The sequence below is a fragment of the Lepisma saccharinum genome, chromosome 27 (genome assembly GCF_977018435.1).
Source record: "Lepisma saccharinum chromosome 27, izLepSacc3.1, whole genome shotgun sequence".
Taxonomy (NCBI): Eukaryota; Metazoa; Arthropoda; class Insecta; order Zygentoma; family Lepismatidae; genus Lepisma; species Lepisma saccharinum.
The window spans coordinates 5,314,307-5,336,427 of NC_139255.1; the positions used below are offsets into that span (position 1 = coordinate 5,314,307).

Below are 22,121 nucleotides of genomic sequence, written 5' to 3' on the forward strand. Positions count from 1 at the left end.
GGTTCTTTGGTATGTGGCAGAGTGCCTAGTGTGTTTTTATACAGCTTTTCTTCTCTATGCTAGTTTTGTTGTTACAGTTCCGGGCGTGTCGTGTTATAGCTGAATGTTAGGGAATTATTTTTTTTTAGTTCTTGATCTTTTTACCCCTCACAAGCTGCCACGATTTCCTACTGTATTTTTAAGTAGCCCATTTCTTTAAACATTGGCGTACAATATATCAAGTATTGTTCCGGACAGACTTAAATAAGTCTGACCATATGTTCCTCACAATCTTGAATCGTGCGTGTGGCCACCACATGTATACATGGGTGTTACAAGAGTTAACACCGAAGGTACGTGTGATAAGGTCGATATTTCTTTGTTTGTCCAGAACTATGGATAGCAACGCCTCCATGCCAGAAGGCGTTGTAAATACAGAATAGTAAATGCATCATGGAGAAATATGCAGAAATTTTCAGGGTGGCGCAAAAAGAACGCATGTTTTTGGAATAAGTGTAATTCGTTGATTTTAGAGGTTGTCCTAATTGCGAACAGTCCTAATTGCGAACAGTGCCTAAATCGTTCTAATTGCGAATACATAAAATGAGGAAATACTTCCATTTCCTAATTGCGAACACACGTAACTAAAAAACCTGTTTTCAAAAACTAATAAGGGTAATGACTCAGAGAGACAGATGGTTTGACTAGCAACAATAGCCAACGTGATTGACTTATCATGGTCTTCTACTTTGTAAAGCCCTTTATAGTCAATTCAAGCTGAGAAATACAATACACGGAAGGCTCTGGAATAAAATAAAATGTTTTCTGAATATTGAGCTCACAAAAATAGCTTCATGTATTTCCGCCAGGATACAGTACCATCCAGAACAGAAATTCATGGGGCCCGCTGCCCGCATTTGGTATACTTCCTCTATTATATTTGTATAACGCAATGAGAACTTCAAGAATTGAAAGGAAACTTTAAATAAGCTGCTGAACTTCTGCACCAGCATTCCTAAAAACTTAATTAATTGAAAACGCATAAGATGCAAAAGAAAAACTAATTATAGTAGTCATGAACAATTTACCCAGCACTACTTGTGCATCCCACTGTACATGAGGGTGTGTGGGAAGGTGGGTATAAGGTGTATACTATTGCGGAGATTGAGAATGTGTGGGGTCCATACCCTCGAAGTGCCTTGATTGCACGGTACAAATGGAGAGAGTGGAACTTTACTGTACCTAGTATTTACAACTGCAGTGTAGAAGCGTAAAAGCATTTGCAAATTATAGAACATCTTGAATAAATCTTTAACTTTGAAACCAATACTTATTGTTGTTTCTTGTAAATATAATAAATTTCAAGAACTTTTGTAATGTTCAATGACTTTGATACAAAGTTGATAACTTTTGTCTTTTTACAGTTAACTTTATACAACTAAGTAGTGTCAACATATATCGTTGATTCCGTATTAAATCTCTGCACTTGCCACACCACAATGACTCGAAGCTAGAGACATCTGGTTTTGTTTGTTTAACGACAACTGCAAGCTCTTGGATAGCGCGCGAATGTTTCTCATTGCATGCGAAATAGTGGCTGCAACAGTAAGAAAACAATGAGGAGAATACAACAATGGCTTGTGAATTAGCACAAGGACAGCCTGACGTACGACTTTACCAAGGTGGAAGATTCACACGGGGAGCTGCAAACCGTAACCCAATAATTTCCTCGTTCCCAATAGATAAGGGTTCAGTCTGCGCTTCCTAGTTTCTGAGTTATTGCCCTGGGAACGGAGGGACCACTCCCGGGGAGTGTGAAAGAGCGCGAAAAGCGGGATTAGATTGCGATAAAGACACTAAATTTGCTTACGACGCTGATAAAAGTCAGTTTGCGGTTCAGAACTTTTCCTGCGGAACTGGTTTCTACCTGCAAATCAATCTGGATGTCCAACATGAAGTTCGAACTTGAAGCAGGCTAGGAAGGTATTGATATAGGTGCAATTGATGTTCCAGATTGGAACGTTACAGTTTCATTCTACAAAATAGATGGATTTTAACAATAGTTAGAATAGTTGGAACAGAGATCAGAACTTTCAATATTCAGTATCTCTCCCTATCTCTCTCTCACCCCCTTCCGTCTTTCTCCCCTTGCTATATCCTTTCTGTCCCCCTTTTTCACTTTGACTCCTTCTTTCCCTTTCCTGTCATCCTCCCCTATTTTCTTTTTCTCTTTCTGCTCTTTTTCTCCCTTTCTCCTTTCCTCCATATCTTTCCCTATTCTTTACACTTTTTTACTTTTCTCTACACTCTTTACTTTTCCCTCTATTCCCTTTTCATTTCTCCCTCTCTATCTTCCTCAATTTCTCTCTCTCTCTCTCTCCCCCAATTTCTCTCTCTCTCTCTCCCCCAATTTCTCTCTCTCTCTCTGTCCCTCAATTTCTCTCTCTCCCTCAATTTCTCTCTCTCTCTCTCTCTCTCTCTCTCTCTCAATTTCTCTCTCTCCCTCAATTTCTCTCTCTCCCCCTCAATCTCTCTCTCTCAATTTCTCTCTCTCTCTCTCCCTCAATTTTTCTCTCTCTCTCTCCCTCAATTTTTCTCTCTCTCTCTCGCTCAATTTCTCTCTCTCTCTCTCTCAATTTCTCTCTCCCTTTCTCAATTTCTCTCTCCCTTTCTCAATTTCTCTCTCCCTCCCTCAATTTCTCTTTCTCTCTCTCTCCTTTCCTTTCTCCGTTTTTTCTTTCTTTCCCCCGTCTCTGCTTAATAATAATATTATAACATGCAATATCTTGTGATCACTTTTCCAAACTGAATAACATTTTCGGGGGAAACACAGAATTTATTGTCCTCTGCTTAAAAGTGAGATATTTCATAAGAAAACTCAATAATTCCTTACGACATTTCCAATAAGGAAGAGAAAGTTTATTACAGTCTCTCTAGATGAAACAGGAGAAGGCGTCGATCTGTGAAAATAACTGAAATCTGCGAATGCAGAGAAGGGATCGGTTCACTTCCGTCCAGAATAGCATAGGAACCGCTATCATCAACATTACGGTAGTATTTACTTCTTTTTTCTTCCTGGTGATGATCGTGACAGGTGGCACGTACAGTAAATTAGTTTTGCGTGACTGAACCTCGAGTAAGAGGTGCGGAGAGAAGGGGGAGGATATGGCATTATTTTCGCAAGCCAACTTCTTGTTTGAGCAGAGGACTTTATGGGGAAAGCGCTCAGTTTTCGTTTGTTTTGTTTCTGGAGCTGACGTTAACCTCAAGATGGACAGCGAGGTGCATTGTGGGAAAATGAACCCTGTGTGTTCCCATGTGGTGGAATTGTGTAGAGAGCCCTTACTTTATTTAGTCGTGTTGGCACTAGTTCACAACTCCCCCTCCAGAATTTCGTGTCAATGTGCGTAAAATAACCCCAATCACTGTCAGGTGTTCCCATTTTTTTCAATAATATAATCATATACTTTATTTGTTAACATTGTGGAGGCACATAGTGGTTCGGATCCCACTTTTAAACTGTAGATACAGTCCCGATTAGCCTTACTGTGCATCAAGTGGACTTAAAACACCCAAATCAATCAGATGTAAGCAAATGGTTAAGTGTAAGAAAATGCATTAATTAAAACCTTAACTTCGCCATGTACCAAACAGGTGAATAAAATACAATGGATAATGCGTACGAAGTTTAGTGATGTATCAAAGTCCACTTCGTGCTCAGATAGGATAAGCGTAGTTTAAAGTGGGATTCGAACCACTGACTGACCGGGGATCGAATCCATGCCCCTTTAATTACATAACATCACACAACTACACCATTGGGAAAGTGCATTCTTGCTCAAACTCTAATGTAATGTAATCGGTGCTGTAGGATTTTGTCGAAGATACGCTTGTTTAAAAAGTCAAAAGTATAAATAAGAAGCCAGTTAATCAGTGAAAGATGCATTCAATATACAGGCACTGATATCGCTGTAGTCATCATCATACTTCGCAGTTCCCTGCCTCTGGCTGGGTCGGCGTAGAAGTCAAGCCTCTCCATTTTCTTCTGGTCTTCCACCACTCCTCTCTTTCCACGGTGTTCCAATCTTGTCGTCTTCTCCTAACACTCTCCGCTATATGCTCTTTCCACAGACATCTTGGTCTCCCTTTGGTCTTATTCCCACTCCTTGTGCATGGTAAGCTTACTGGTAGTCTTCTGCATCCATCCTCTTCGTTGTCTGAACCATCTCATCTCATCCTGTCCTGAAGCTTCACCACACCCACTGTCTTGTCTGATCTCCTGATTCCTTATTCTATCCCTTCTAGTCTTACCCAATATACTTCTTAAAAATTTCATCTCCACTGCCTGCATTTTTCTTTTGTCTTATCGCTGTAGTATCTACATTTAAAAGTAAACATTTGGTGTAACAAGACAAGGTTAATTTTCATTTGGGCAATAGAAGTTTCAAAATAATACATTCGATAAATAATTTGAATCACATTAATTAGTCACCAGCTTTCGTAATACGAACTTTTAAGGAAGTGTGTCGTTGTCAACAAATTGAATTTTCTACCAAATTCGAAAATTACAAAATCTAGTAAGCAAATCAGTTATAATTACTACATATGGAAATATATACATACGGACTGAGAACGTCAGTTAGCTCTGCTTTGAACGAGGCATCATTGCCAATCCACGGGAGGGGGATGGGTATGTAACGTTCCACTTGACAGCAAGGGAAAGGTTGCATTAAGTTTGCGCATCGGAGTACTTTCGCGGTCCCTGCTGACTTCATGAAATATTGTTGAATTCACGAGGCGTTCGCCGACCACCATTATGACATCATAATTTATAATAAAGTGGGAAGGGCATGATCAATTGCTTCGAGCCATCCAGCAGTGAGAGAAGAGATTTACTGTCGTGAAAACTCCCGTTAGAGCGTCATGGTTTCGAGCGGAAGCCTTGAATTTTCTCGTCCTTCTGACGATGCTGCTTTTTGCTTATATGTTCATTCCACGTTCGCCACGTAATTTCTATAATTATTGTTTCCTCTCCCAAGAACCCGAAGCGCAACATTCAGTCCGGTCAGAGGTTCTCGAATCTAGACATTACTCAAGGTTTCAACGAGGTCCGCGCAACTTCAGTCGAGAAGAGTTAATTGGTGGGGATTTTGCCCTGCATCGTATACGTCACTTTTGCACCTCTGATTTTTAGGTTCTAAAAAGTGTAGTTGTATATTTCTAAAGTAGGTCCTAAAATCCTAAAATAACTTCTAAAACTCCTAAAATAGGTTCTAAAAATATTAAATCAGACTAGAAAAATGATACAAGGAACTTAAAACGGATCAAAATTACTGAAATATACTGATTAGGTACAAATGTAAAAAAAAAATTTTAATAGGTATATGTAACCACGAAATATTGATTTTCTAACCAAATTTTCATTTCTACGTGCACCATTTTCAAAATTATCCAAACATTATTGTATACTTGTGCTGTTATCAAAAGTTTTATTGCTGATATGAAAAATGAATTGTGTATAATTCCCTGCTCAATACATATCTTTTTCTGAATATGCTGACCAAGACAGTAATTTATTGTATTTTAAAACATAAACTAAACGTAACGTTTCAACCTTCTAGCAAATGTTCCACAAATAAACAGCTTTCTAATAATCTTGTGTCTGGAGGGGAGTGATTTTTGTGTATATATATATATCTGCCTGTTTTGTACTTTGTACCAAGTACAAATTAAACAGATTGATTTGTTGTTGTTTTTAAGTCCACTTTATGCACAGAAAGGCTAATCGGGACTGGACCTACAGTTTAAAGTGGGATCCGAACCACTATGTGCCTCCACCGGGTATCGAACCCGGGACCCCTTGATTACAAGGCGACGACGCTACCACTGCGCCATCGAGGAGGCCTCACAAATTAAACAGAGTCTGAAGAAGACCTTGCTAGAAGGTTGAAACGTTACGTTTAGTTTATGTTAAAATAAAATAAATTTCTGCCTTGGTCAGCATATTGAGTTTTTCATATCATGGAAACAAGGCTTAATGGTGTTATATATTTTTCGTGTTATCCAGTCAGACTTCGCCTTGTGTCTGTTAGGATCATGTATGTGCTGATCTTTCAAGAAAAACATGGGCAGTGTTGCAATTTGAATGCTGAAACGTTACTTCGCAAGGCCTGAATGCCACAAAGCACCGCTAGTGAGCAAGACCACAAGGATCAGAAAGAAAAACGCTGCCATAACTTATTCCTTATTTACTTGCAAAGGGGAAAAGTAGGTTAGAAGCCTAAAATCCGAGGCCTAGTCTTTGTGCATTCTCATCGATAGTCTTTGTGCATTCTCATCGATGTAACTATATTAACAATCTACCATTTCGGAAAAAAAAAAAATCACCCACTGTTTTCCAGACCACACTTTGAATCCCACTTGTTTTGAGAATATTCTCTTCACACGTAAAAGTGATATGGGAAGGATTAACTTATGCCTAAGATATAATTCCTTTTTATATTAATAAAATTATATAATTGTAGCATAAATAAATAATACATAATTATAGTAAAATTAGTAATAAAAATCTGTATTAATTCTAATATTTACCAAACACAAGAACAAAAAATTGCAACAAGAAAGTGATAAATTCCAATAGCCACTTCATGTAGTAATTTTTTACATGAACATACTTCAAAACGTGACCTTTTCCAGCAGTATTTAATATACAGTTTCTACTGTAACTATACTCGGTATATGAAATTCAAGTATAGTTTGTCCACATCAATTAAAAAATTATTGCTTGTCCTACTACCGACCTTCGTGGCGGAATTGTTGGCACAGCGTTCTACGACGCCAGGGGTCCCGGATTCGAATTCCAGCCTGGGCATGAGTGATCTTTGTGAGTGTCCCATGAGTTTCATCCTATCATCATTCATCCACATCTTTGGGATTAGTAACAAACTGGTAAAAAGGCGAAGTAAAATAAACCAAATCTACTTTTAGTACACTTACACTATGCACTATTTGAAAGATGCTCTACTGTTCTTTTAGGTTATTTCAGTTAATCCGGACTTTCGTTAAACCGGTCAACTTATCCCCCCCCCCATTAGTCCGGATGAACGAGGTTTTACTGTAATAGTAAAGTGAGGCGAGTTGCATGTAGAATCAGTAATTGGAACTGTATAGTTCCACCAACTCTAAGGTATAAATGTAGCATGCACAATATTGTGAAACATTCTTCCTAGTACATAGGCGGTTTTCACATTACGCCTGTAATCGATCAGCTACATAAGAATCGTGCATACCATGTACTCGGATGATTAGATACGACATTGTTTTGTTATTTCATGGTCATTCCTTTATTTCCGGTTTAATGTATGCCGATGCCATTTGCGGTAATTTCTCTGTTGCGGTTTCGTAATGTTATTGTTCAAGGACATGAACGCAAAATGTTCACATGATTACAAACCACTATTCTTTCCTCATGACCATTATTGCCACGTCAGGGCTGGTAAATCTGTTTAGTTTGAAATGGCACCATCTTGTAAATTTTCCCTCTGAAACGAATCTTTCCGTTTCGGAAGGCTAATTGGTCGCCTAGAATGGGTAGTTTGGGGGTGATGTAGAGCATACAAAGTGTGTAGTTCACTTCATCTGGCCATGGTGAAAATTCCATGCTCATTAAGCACATGGAGAACGTGTTTGTAATTTTTTAATCTACCTAGTCTTACCATAAATACTGTCCCAAAGTTTTAAGTAAATTGACACAAAATGCTGAGAGATATTTTAATATCCTAATAACATTACTGAAATGGATGCATGACAAATCAAAATCACAAATCAATATTCATAATGGCCGCCCTTAGCACGCACACATTCCGTAAGTCTTTGTGGCCACGCATCAATTGAATTATGCAACACATCGACTGGAAAATGAGAACATCCTTCAGAAGAGACCGACCGCTTTAAACTTTCAATATTGGGATGTCTCTTCTTCCAAGCCATCTCCTGAAGCTTGGACCACAATTTGTAGTCCAAAGGGTATAGGTCCGGACTTGCAGAAGGCCTATCTGAAGTGGAAATGAAGTCTGTAACATTTGCTATGAGGGCACGCTCCATTTCTGTGAAAAAGGGGTAAAAACATCAGCCAAAGTGTACCAGCAGACAGTTCTTGAGAGACTAGTCAAGAATGTCAACAACACTCTCTTCCATGGTCAGAACTGGAGCTTCTAGCAGGATTGAGCCCCAACATATGGGGCCCGAACAACACAGCAGTGGCTGGAGGCAAATGTTCCAGACTTCATTTCCACTTCAGATTGGCCTTCTGCAAGTCCGGACCTATACCCTTTGGACTACAAATTGTGGTCCAAGCTTCAGGAGATGGCTTGTAAGAAGAGACATCCCAATAATGAAAGTTTAAAGCGGTCGGTCTCTTCTGAAGGCAGTTGCTCATTTTCCAGTCGATGTGTTGCGTAATTCAATTGATGCGTGGCCACAAAGACTTACGGAATGTGTGTGTGTGTGCTAAGCGTGGCCATTTTGAATAATGATTTGTGATTTTGATTTGTCATGCATCCATTTCAGTAGTGTTATTAGGATATTACAATATCTCTCAGCATTTTGTGTCAATTTACTTAAAACTTTGGGACAGTATTTATGGTAAGACTAGGTATACACACATGTGATACATATATTTGGAAGCTTTTTCATTATTCTTGGTTCTAAAGCAACAACATAGTATTCAAATAGAGGGAAGGTGGTTGATTGCTCGAAGTGAGGTGGAGAGGTGAGGGGAATATCCCCTCAGTGACATTTTCACAAAGCATCCCACCAACTGTCTCATTGTCACCACGTAACCGTCTGAGCATCTCCCCAGCTATCATTTTCCACTTCACGCGTTGAGTTGATGCATTTTAACATTAAATGCGCCACATTGTTATATCGCATGCTCAGACTTGTATCTGTGCCTTGATCAACCAAGCGTCTGGTTCGTAGTCAGTTCGACACTTGTTGTTTGAGAGAATTTAATATTCTGTGTGAACAACTTTTGTACATTCACTAATTTTAATATTCCAGTCCTGTTAATAGAAGCTAAAACTGTTAGAGACCTCACAGTGCGTTCCCGATTGGTAACGTCGTCGCCTTGTAATCAATGGGTGCCGAATTTGACACACTGTGGAGTCACATATCGGTTCGGAACCCACTTTAAACTATAGGTGCAATTCCGAATAATAGCCTTTCTGTGCATAAAATGGACTAACAAGTTCCAAATCAAACTTTAGCAGAACAGGCTCCAAATCAAACTTTAGAAGAACAAGCTCCAAATCAAAGAACAAGCTCCAAATCAAAGAACAAGCTCCAAATCAAAGAACAAGCTCGAAATCAAAGAACAAGCTCGAAATCAAACTTTAGCAAGAAGAAGCTACAAATCAAACTTTAGCAAGAAGAAGCTACAAATCAAACTTTAGCAGGATCTCTCTCTCTCTCTCTCTCTCTCTCTCTCTCTCTCTCTCTCTCTCTCTCTCTCTCTCTAGAAAAAGAGGAAAACAGAAAAATAGAGGAGGTTCAAATCGAACTTTAGAAGGAACAAGCTACAAATCGAACTTTAGAAAAAACAAGCTACAAATCAAACTCGAGATCTTACCATGGTTATGAAGAATACTTAAGGAATATAAACAATTAAACAAATAACTCTCAGAATTTTGTTGTAATCATTCTCTCTTGTGGCAGAAACTTACAGAACTGTGCTATTTTTAGGATGCTTATATCGACTACAAATACATCCAACAGTTGGGGAGATAACGCCACAGGAAGCCGAAATATGAGTGCTGTTACAGCAGCAATCACGACCTTAAAGATCAATGCCCTCTTTAGTAAAACATTACTCCTGTAATTAGAAAATTTTGCAGCCTGCCTGCTGGGCGGAAGGGAGTGGTATTTCTAGGGTGCGTCATATCCGCCATATCAAGATGGGCGGCCAGAGGGGGGAAAAGGTTAGCCGCTTAAATGCAAGACAAATGAAAGGCCACAGGTTCATCGCAGATGGTTTTCGCAGGAAATTACCAGGTCATAGCTCTAATGGGAGTGTGTGCTGGAAAATGTGGATTAATACGGCGTGGTGGGTTGTGCCTCGTTGCCATCCATCAAGCTTTCGGTGAAGTTCGTGGTGTGTGGCGGAAATGACCGAACAGGTGTTTTAAGTTGTGCATGTTTTGCATGTTAGGTAATAATGGTAATAATGCAAGAAGGCTGGTTCAAGGTTAGGAATTAGCATTGAATTGCTCGAGAAATGCAAGCGTAGTCTTCCACAAGCTTTATTGTTATATCGTATTCGTATGTATATGTGCGTATTTAAAAGGGGGTTAGGGTTCAATTCCTCCCAGAAACTTCTGGCATGTTGGATTAATGCTATAGTGCAGGAGGCCTTAGAAAGAGCGTTTCGCGGGCTAACAGCAGACGTCGCTCGCACACTATTGCCGATACTCTCGTGTCATCTGCTCCTCAGCAGAACAACAGGCCGAGGTAGCAACAGGCAGAGGTCACTCACCCTTCCAGAAGGGTGCAGCGAGCCAGCTGTGGCAACCGGGCTCGCTCATTCGCGGACCTGATTGGTTCTTGCAGACACACCCCCATATTGTCGTCTGCTGTAAGCCCGCGAAGCGATCTTTCTAATGCCTCATGGAGTATAGTTCAGAAACAAAAAATGGGCAACTTATTTTCAAATACTTGTTCATAGCTTTACAAAAAATGCAACTTGAAAACAATGTTGACATTGCTGATTGGAAAAATGTAGTCAACATTTTCAAGTGTTTGGAATTCCTGAAACTTGCAAGTGTTTGGAATTCCTCAAACTTGTGCGAGACATTCCTGGGATAACAGCCGACCCTCGACCCCTCCCCTTTCGCTTATGGTCCGCAGGAAGTTTATTAAAAGGAGAGGTTAGGTGGGGAAGGGGGCAAAATCATGTTTGTTTCATCAGATGAAGAAAACGTTTTCGACGAGCTAATAAAGAATATATGAAAAACTATACAGTATTTGGGAATGAAAAGTATAGAATGTGTGGAGAAAGGGATCGAATATAGAATATACGCTACAAAGAGCGATAATTTGAGTGAGGAAGATAAGGAATGTAGAGAAAAGGGAGCGAAAGAAAGAAGAAAGTGCGAGAGAATGTAGAAAATGTGATAGAGAATTAAAGAAACTACTGTAGAGGATAAAGAGAAAAGGGATTGAATAAAAGCTATAGACTTTTGATTTGATTTGCATTATTTTACTTCGCTTTTGTGCCACTTTTGGCTAATTTGCGAAGATGGGGATGAGTGATCATATGATGAAATTGATGAATGGACACTCACAAATATACATGCCCTGGCCAGGATTCGAACCCGGGACCCCCTTGCGTCGTAGCGCGATGTGCTAACCACTCCGCCACAGGGGCCGGCTATAGATATAGACAATCAGAAAGGAAGTTGAAGAGTACAGAAGGAAGTGAAGAGAAATGAAAGTGGTACAGAATGAGAAAGAGAAATGAGTGGAACAAGGATAAATGACAGAGAATGACAAGGCAAGAGAGAATGGGAATAAAAGAAATCTGAGGGAAAAACAGTAAATACAATGATCAAGAAGGAAAGTGTACAGGAACAAAGAAATTCTAAAACTGATAATAGAGGAGGGAAGCTAGAAAGATAATACAAGAAGTATAAACTAGACGGAAAGCACAAGTAGACAATTTCTCATTTTTCCAAAGTGTCAAGTGTGTCTCCCCCTGACCCCCTCTATGGGCACTCGTGAACGAGCATCAGTTTACCATTAGTAAAAGAGCATGCAGTACACTCGAACGTTGAAAGATTTCAAGAAGCAAGTTAGTGGCAAACCTACCCATCCATCATCAGCTGATATTAACCATGGCGGCTGACTAGGGTGGCGAGAAGGTGAGGAAAAGTGCATTGATATTCGATCTCGCGTCCAGAACCCAGACATGCAACAGCAATTGAGATTCCGATCATCAAAAAGACGCGGCACAGTCATCAAGTGTGACTGAGCGTCTGGTGATGAAGGCTTCCTGTGTTTCTTTCTTCGCGGCATCGACGTGGGATCTTCCTCGTAGCGAGGGAAAGAATGGGAACCTTTCAAAGGTCTGTTTCCTGAAACGCCTGGCGGCTGCATTCCGTAGGAGAGACCTCATGTCTTCGGTTTCTTTCCTCAGTGCCCGCACACTGTGCCAATGACGTAAGCCTTGGCTATACGTCTTTATCAGTCTTCTTTTACTTAATCATTCCCAGCGTCTCGTGGTAAGAAAACTAGGAATCGCCAAATCAGGATAATTCTCTATCCGAAATTCAAATGTCCGGATATCGAATTGTTCGGATATTAGGATTATCAGAATTGTTCGAGATATTTGGATTATCCGAATTGTTCGAGATATTTGGATTATCCGAATTGTTCGAGATATTTGGATTATCCGAATTGTTCGAGATATTTGGATTATCCGAATTGGTCGAGATATTTGGATTATCCGAATTGGTCGAGATATTTGGATTATCCGAATTGGTCGAGATATTTGGATTATCCGAATTGGTCGAGATATTTGGATTATCCGAATTGGTCGAGATATTTGGATTATCCGAATTGGTCGAGATATTTGGATTATCCGAATTGGTCGAGATATTTGGATTATCCGAATTGGTCGAGATACTTGGATTATCCGAATTGTTCGAGATACTTGGATTATCCGAATTGCTCGAAATACTTGGATTATCCGAAGTGTTCGGATGTCACAAAACTTGGGAAATCCGCCACGGAAACTTAGTTAGTTGTATGAAAATTGTGGGGATCAGTGTTTACTTCGCACACTAGTTTTAGAGTAGTTTAAGAAGTTTAAAGAGTGTAGAGAAGGCGTCGGGGACGATCCATGATCAGGCCGCCCTTGCTCTTCGAAAACTAAAGTCACTATCGAGAAGGTCGCTAAAATTGGTCCCTGATTAGGTGCCTGAAGGTCATACTGTCAATCATTTGTATTATAAGAATCTTGGGTACCCTTCGTGAACGGGAGAGGAGGAGGAGACCAGACATGTGGAAGAATGGCTCATGCATTCTTCATCAGGACAACGCGCTATCTGTGAAGAAGTTTTTGGTAAAACCCAATATTCCAGTGCTGGAATATCAACCGTACTCGCCGGACCTAGCCCCGTGCGACTTTTTTATCTTCCCAAAAGTCAAGTCCGCACTAAAAGAAACCCGGTTCGAGTCTGTGGCAGGGTGCAAGCCAAAGCGACGCAATTCTTGAACAGCATATCAGAAAATGACCTGGAACACTGCTTCTAACAATGGAAGATCCGCGTGGAGCGGAGTAAGGATCGAGGAGGGGACTACATTGAAGGGTACAACATTTCGATTGTCTGATTTTTTTTTTCAATAAATGAAGCATGAATCCGGAAACTTTGACACACCTTGTATATACTGTATTTACACCTACATGTGTGTTTTGTCCTCGGAAGTGCGTGCAAGAATTCAGAATGTAGGTTCATGTCAGCTTATGGGAATAAATTTAAATACTATCATTTCCATTTAGAATTGTGCCAATGTGTTCTTCAATTGTTCAACCAACAATGATGTAATTAGCAAACAATGCGTTAATTAGGAGTTGACTTGTATTGTTTACTTAATATAGTTGTTTCTTCACAGCTGAATTACTGAATTACACAACTGTTACGTGTCAGACATTATATTGACAATTTTTAATCAGAATTCTTTAGTTGCTTATGTCACGAAACCAGCCACTGGACACAAGTATGTTAATCTGTGCTTATTCTAAGCTACCTTCCATAAGAGGGCTCTTCCTCTTTCGAAATCGAAAATAAATCTCAGATTCGAATCACAGGATGCTCGTGTGAATCAGTACTGTCTGGCTTTTATTCTGATTCATAATTCCTTTCTAAAATTGGAAGAAAAATCTGTTTATCTGCCGGTATGATCTGGCGCGTGAAACTCTGGAGTCTCGTCTATCCTTACCAAAAGTAGACAACCAGTTCTTATTGTTCCCAGAGCGATGTATAAAAAAGTAGGAGTTAGAGCGTGAATCATGCAAGATACTGGTTCTTTTAGTCGACTCGTTGTGAGTCACAGCAAAAACGCCTGCCCCTGTAGCCTTTTGCTTTTAAGTTTTTGTTCATGTAATTTGATCAAATATCTTTGTTGCTGATGGTTTGAAATTTTAAGCGTGCACATCGGCTGGTATGCTGTTTACAACAGCTACAAGATAGTGAAGACAGTGGGACAAGGTCTTTAGCGAACACATTTTTTTGGCAGCCATCTTTTTTGGCCGACGGTGCTAGGTTTCGCCACCTTCTTTGGCCGACGGTGCTAGGTTTCGCCACCTTCTTTGGCCGACGGTGCTAGGTTTCGCCACCTTCTTTGGCCGACGGTGCTAGGTTTCGCCACCTTCTTTGGCCAACTGGGCTAGTTTTTGCCGTTTCACCATCCGTACTGCGCAAGTTCAGAACATAAACCAGGTACTGTATCGTGGTATTATGTAGAGCGGGACATGGTAAACTGGGAATAATTTAATGCCAGCTTATATTCAGAACATTCGTTAGGATTCTCCTTCAGAATTTTTCCTCAATGCATAGGACGCAACGAATTTTTTGGGCAATAAAAGGCGTGGTTAATTAAATAGATACCAAAGCGTACATCTCGTACATTTACCTTTCCTGAGCTTGACTCACAAACATGACAGTGATGAACCGCAAATTTACCTTCGATATTTTGGACATGGCACAACGGTTGAAATATCGACTCAAAAGAGTTAATCTCATAAAACCATGGCAACAATCATCAGATGAAAACTCTGATGATTTATCATATGATATGCCACAAGGTGTACTAAAACCTCACTTTCTCAAGGCCAAAGCAAGGGAAACGGCGCCATCTTTGCTTCTGTTCCGAGCTTAGTTCCGGCGTTCTCGCATAGGCAGGTCATCAATCATACTGTGGGCAGTAATGAACTTGGAGGCTGATCGTACGTGTACGCCTATAGTTTCTGATCATGGATAATTAAGGAACGTTAGCGTGCAATTTCGTGTTGCGAAATGTAATGTTTTTGCTCAGCGGTAGGATAGGAAAAGTTATACTGCCAATTTGCGCGGGCCATGATGGGAACTCCAGGCGTTAGTCAAGATTGTTTTGTCTGTACCTATATGTACTGTCTTAATGTTTGATTTTTGTGAGTATCTAGATCAGACATAATGGCGTACGGGAAGTAAAAGGGACTAGCCAGCTTATAGTAGGTTCTTTTTATAGAAACTTCGTTTACCAAGGTGATAAACTATATGAGAGAAACCATACTAATTGCTTACTAATGTTCATGCTTTCTTTTACGTCTAATCTTCTACATGATGATCAAGAGTTCATATTAAAGATGGCAATTACACATTGACAACTTATTCTTTCTTCCAATTACTCATGTTCATTCTTTGTCTGTTTTTATCCCACAATTGTAAGACAATGAAGATGCATTTTCAGCCACTTCTGTCTAGATATGCCTAAAATCGGAGTGACGCGTAACGACTGCCATCTGTAGGCGCACGTACAAGATGAAGGAATGCAGTTGTACTGCTTTATTTGTACACTTGTTCACATAAAGTGTCACACTTTGTAGTTGAATAATATGCCACTTTAAGAACAGGAGTGTACATTGTAATATTGATAGTTATTTTCATGCTTCTGTAAATCTGATCCACTTTCGGGAAACACTAACATCAACAATGTAGAAATTAATACCTAAAATTATATTTTAAAAATATGTTTTGTGTCCTGAGCAATAAGCAGTGACGTGCCCAAGGGCGGATTGGGGGTCATAGCCTTCGCCTTTGGCCCAGCATTCTTAAAAGAAAAGTTAGGAAAAGATGGCAAAATGAGAACTGACTATACTAAAGTATACACACACTCCCCCCTTTCGAAAATCCTGGGCACGTCACTGTCTATAAGGCAGAAATAATAACAAAATGATTTAAAGAAATAAGGAAAGAAGACATTTAGAAAGAAAGAAGAAAAACAGAAGCTCTGTATCCTTCACTCACCGAAGGAGGGTCCGCCTGAAAATATTTTGCCCCCCCCCCCCTCACCCCCTCAAAAAATTAAAATCCTCCAGTGAAGCACTGCTGTGTTCGGTTGGAAAAAAATATCCATATGATAGTATTTGACTGTTAAAAGAGACGGCTGTTATGTTGTTGGCACTGTAGTAGCGGCTTCAGACAAGTACTTCCTTTTCGCTTTAGCTGTAGATTTTTTCCTCATCTACCGACAAATGCATGGGACATGGCCTGTGCTTGGTGGTTTTTTTCCCACCGGAAGTGGGCGCGAAGGAGGGAGTCACGGTATGAAAGATGCCCCATGAGCACTCACTCGCATCATACGTACGCATCATGTTACGAGCCAACTTCCTAACTTCCTTAAGATCTCTGCGTTATTACTTAGAAAACCCTACTGAGTCTGAGTGTCCATAACAAGCACGCTGTTGGTTCTTGTTGTCAGTCACATGAGAGCAGAGAACAAATACACTCCTCACAGAAAGTTTGGAATATTGTTGTATTAGGCACGAAAGGTTTGGAATATTGTTGTATTAGGCACAAAAGGTTTGGAATATTGTTGTATTAGGCACAAAAGGTTTGGAATATTGTTGTATTAGGCACAAAAGGTTTGGAATATTGTTGTATTAGGCACAAAAGGTTTGGAATATTGTTGTATTAGGCACAAAAGGTTTGGAATATTGTTGTATTAGGCACAAAAGGTTTGGAGTATTGTTGTATTAGGCACAAAAGGTTTGGAGTATTGTTGTATTAGGCACAAAAGGTTTGGAGTATTGTTGTATTAGGCACAAAAGGTTTGGAATATTGTTGTATAGGCACAAAAGGTTTGGAATATTGTTGTATTAGGCACAAAAGGTTTGGAATATTGTTGTATTAGGCACAAAGAGTTTGGAATATTGTTGTATTAGGCACAAAGAGTTTGGAATATTGTTGTATTAGGCAAAAAAAAAAGTTTGGAATATTGTTATAGACTATTAGGCAATAGGTGATAGGCATGGTGACATAGGTTGGCGAACACACAAGAACGTCCAGCAGACAGACAGATTCCATGTGTTGTTGCATTCCACGACTGTGCCTATCACTTAGTGCCTAATATAACAATATTCCAAACTTTTTGTGCCTAATTCCAAACTTTTTGTGAGGTGTGTATAATCAGTTCCACTGTGATAATCACCTGGGGGTAAAAACTCATTGGTGCCTACTTAACCACCCTTGTAATCGAAGGAACCCGGATTCGATTCCCGGTAGTGGTACATTTTAGTGGTTAATATAATCTCCGTGACGGAGTTGGCACAGCGCGCTACGGCGCCAGGGTTCTCGGGTTAGAATCCATGGGTGTTATTTGTGAGTTTCCCTTCATCAATTGCATGATATCAGCAGCCTCAGTTTCGCGATTAACCCAGAATGGCAGAAAACTAACTAAAATACAACAAATCAATCGATGAATGTCACTTTAAACTGTAGGTCGAGCCCCAAGTAGCCTGTAGGTGCACAAAACGGATCTAACCAATCAGAAAGAAGTCCTTTTCGCTGTTTTATGACTTGTGGTAAGATCTGAAAGTAATTCGTATGGATTGAGCAAAGTACAGGGTGGTCCATTAGTCAGTAACCTTTAATAATGGTAAATGGTCTTCAAGTAGGCTACTCTTGTCTTTTCCAAGTAACGAAAGGAAAAAATCACTTGAAAAAATATACAACCGCACGCTAAGAACAACAAAAACTCAAATCTAAAGTAATCTAGTCATGTACAGTCACGGACACTGTTTCGGGAATATGTGGAGCAAGCTCGCGTAACGGTAGAGAAGGGGAGAAAGCGAGTGGCGGAGCGAAACAGTGCGCGATGGTGCAAAAGTCCGGTAGCTGCGGCCACGTTCCCTTCCATGCACTTACGCGTTTCTTGGTTGAGCTCCCTCGAGTCCTTTTTGCACAGACACTTGTTTCCCGAGACATTGTAGTCAATGAAGAGGTGAATAACTTATTTGCCTAGTCCCCCCACACTTTACCTCCGCACTCGAGGTTCGGTGCACTTCGTACTCGGCTCAGATTTCTTTGTACGGCAATGCACGTGGGTTGCTACAAGTCAACATAATTATATAATTAACTACAAATTCCAAGAGACAACGGATAACCTTTACAAAACCTTTTTGATCAGGGGGATAAATTACCTTGCCAGCAACTGTGAAATTAAAAATAGAAATTTTGATATTTTCTAAAGTCTAATTAACGTAAATTTAAATATATACAAGTCGTATCCGAACGTTCATTTCTCTAATTGTCCGGCCAAAATTCTAATTTTGATGCTGGAAATCTGTACGCGAGGACGCCCGACGTGTACATTTCTCAACGCTCCACGGTGACAAGGCACTAGGCTGCCCGGCGCACCGTAATTATTTCAAAATAACATCCAGTACAAACTACCTTTTACCTCTAAATTGGACACCAGGGCTCTAACTTGCCCGACAATCAAATCTCTTACAGCATCCGTTGCGTGAGATCTGTCCCCAATCCGAGCTGACCGAAGCGAAACAGCCTCTCCCTTCCAAGTCACAGTTCCAACAGCCAACCTCCCCCACTCTGATCTGGGAGTTCATACCGGGTGGTGCAAAAGTCCCGGAACGGTCACATATCGTGAGAAATGCACATCGAATCGGAAAACTAAAAAATACGTGTTGAATAAGTGAAAGAAAGCTATTCAATGATATCACGTCAAAACCTTTCAATAGACTATATGGAAAGGGGGGGGGGGTCTACGATCACATGCAGATTCCGAATTTGCAATCGCTTTCATTCTAGCTCAATTAGGTGCAGAGATACGTCCCTTCGATTATTATTATTATTATTACTATTAAATTTAAAATCGCCATATCTCCGTTCCTAATTTATACCGCGTTTGTTACAACCTGTCCCGGTTCCCGCGCTAGCTGGTCGCTGGCTTTTCTCCGTGCTGGGGAAAGTCAAAGCCAGGCAGCCAATTAAAATACGCAACGTAGCAACAGCGTCTACGTAAGCGCCTCTCTTCTGGCTTCCATTCGCTCCTCGCTGCCCAGCAGACGATTTTTTCCTCGTTTCTCATTGGCACCGAAACTGTCGAGCGATCCCTAGCGCGGGAAACGAGACAGGTTCTACCAAACGCGGTATAGCTAGGAGGATGGTTGAAAGCTCGTTGGACTCGGAATGAAGCCCTCTTTCAGATTTTACAATACAAAATGGGGTTTCCATTTCAAATTTCACAGTTGCCCCCTATCCCACCCCCAGGGGCCGAGGGTGGGGAATCAAGTGTATCATTGAATAGCTTTCTTTCACTTATTAGACACGTATTTTTTCGTTTTCCGATTCGATGTGTATTTCTCACAATATGGGACCGTTCCAGGACTTTTGGACCACCCGGTATATGTTTGGTTGGCGTTTGTTGCCAACGACCCTTCTTTCAAAATGTTTAATCTTGAACAGCTAAATCGCCCACCTTTTTTTTTTTGAACGTTCGATACACTAAGAAAGAAAAGAGAGCTATATGGTGTTTATACACGGAATATATAAGAACCTAAAATGCATAATAAATTGAGATACACTTATCACATATACATATTTTTATACACGTAATTACCTAATTAATTAAAATATTAATAAATATTTCAATAAGGAAAACAATACTGTTGCCCTGACACGGGTGCAGGGTAACAAACTGTCAGTGACTTTCGGACCACCCTGTATTTATTCACGGTTCAGCCTATCCGCATAAGTAACACACATTTCTTTACGGAAGGGTCAAGAAGGTCCATGCATTCAACTCCCTCATCAAGTTGGAAGTGGAGAAACTGTATTCAAAGAGTGTTATTCTAAGGTTAACTGCTTGCAAACAAAGATTCATCTCGCAGACTTCTACCTTTTATGCGCGCACCTATAGTACAAATGAGTTCAAGTGTGATACGTTCGCCATCTTGGCATTAATCACACGTTCGCCAAAGGGGCCAACAGCGACTTTTAACATAGGAAACGTCGTCAGCATTAAAGCCATATTGTTACTACCATCGAACAATATAACTGTTTGGATTGGGGCATGTTCGTGGAGGACTTGTTTACGATTTGAAGAGTGAGGCTTATCAGGCGAAGCACTCATTAGAAGGCTTTGTTAATTTCGGTCTCTCTCCTCTTATAATCGATTGTCTCCCGCCCACCAACGCCTTCGCTGCCTTTGAGGCGAGGATGTTGCAACACGGTTAACGAGATCTTCGTGGTTCTCCACTTTAGCGTGTGTTCACCGGCATGTATGAATTGGAGGTACCACACAAGGTATTCCGACTGGATCTTAACGCTTGATTTTCCGTATTTCCAATACCGCCTTTTTTGCACGTAGTTTGTCACTTTTTTTCATGGTAGGTGCATGAACTTAGCATTACTTGTTATCTCCCTGGTGTACAGTGTTGCCAGATGGTAAAATTGTTACATTGCAATTAAAATAAAGGTGAGATTTACTTTCACGTATCTAGTTTTATGCCTCTCATGACAGTATAACTCTCAAAAAACAATGCAATACTATTGTCGAGGTAATCACGACAAAGATGTCGAGCGGACAAATATAGTTAAAACCAACGGAACAGGTTTTTTACCTCACTGCTTGAAAGAAGATGAAATACAGTAAGAAATACAGCTTGGAACTTTTGATACTATGATAGAGCCAAATTTGGATTCAAGCAGGAAGGCCCCTTGAGAGTATTTCCTGATTTTGGGAACAAAGTATTCATGCAAAAGCACCAGGCTCCGAAGTTACCCGGTTGGCAACACTGCTCGTGAGACACCTCTGTTTCCATGGGTGCAGTCACTACCTCGAACAAAGCAAATGTTCAGCATACTTTTTAATCCGTGCTGTTTCAATTACAGGTTTATTGCTGCTACTTGCCATAGCTGACCTAAAAATCAGCAATATATGCAAAATAAAATATGATCTTACGACCTAAAATTTTACAAAATATGCACTACAATTTGAAAAATATGCCCTTAGAACTGAATTGTTTCAAACGTCAATATCTAAATGCTGAGATATTTTTAGATACATACTATTTTTAGTTCACTTTATGGACCCTGAGTTGCAATGCACAATGAATACTTTCTCTAAATTTTCAAACATAAATGAAAAAGATTTTGCTACAGTCCAAAGAAAAAAATCTCGAGTAAACATGGGAGTAAGAACGAATCCACTTCGAAAATGATTGTATATTTCTTGAAAAATGCAAAAATATTCTGAATATGACCGAAAATCCATCAAAATATGCTGTATCACGCAGAAATGGCCAAATATGCCAAAATATGACCTTGAAAGCACCTTAATTATATTAGTTGCTTCATAATATGAATTTCTATGTGTTTGGGGAACATATCACCCTTACCAAAAAATATATATGCTAAGTCATAAACATCCTAGCCCTACTGATCACGGTTGCATGGAATTTTGTTTGAGCCTCCTATATTTAAAATTCACGTTGAAAATCGCAGGATTGCAAGGTTAAATGCGACAGGTTCACACAGTGCTGTATGGCCTGCCTCATTGGTCACTTCATATCTTCAATATCTGATACAGTATTCCGTTCCAAGTTTTTGTAGGAAGTACATAGAATTAACGATAGACAAATGCATTTTTTTTGGAGGAGGGGGGGGGTTGTAATAACTCTTCAACTAAGCTTCGTGGTGGAACAACCCTTTGAGTTCCAAGGCCACCCAAGCGGCTTTTCTTTGGCCGACACGTGGTCAATTTCTCATCGCTCTTTTTCTGGCTTTCGAGTCCGAAGTGTGTTTATGTAGCATCCTGCATACAACCCGCAAAACCCCGCAGTGCGGGGGGCCCGGAGACAAGTAAACTTTTAGGGGGACCCTCAGTCATTGATATAGTAGAAGGTTCGCGTATGTAAAAAGTAAACTTCGTTAATCAGGGGTACAGAAACGAATACAATATACACAGGTAAATGTAAAGTTAAAGTTCCGTGTGCATACGGCCATGAAAGTACATTTTCCATGCGGGGACAAAGCCGGAAAAATTCCGACCTTAGGTCACCCACACCGGGTGTCTCGTTGGCAGTC

At 40.2% G+C, this 22,121-nt stretch overlaps 1 protein-coding gene across 35 annotated transcripts in view; it reads left to right on the forward strand.

Moving 5' to 3' along the window:
• Positions 1 to 22,121, forward strand: part of shot (dystonin-like protein short stop) — an 888,743-nt gene that overhangs the window by 406,802 nt on the left and 459,820 nt on the right. The gene's annotated exons all lie outside the window — the stretch shown is intronic.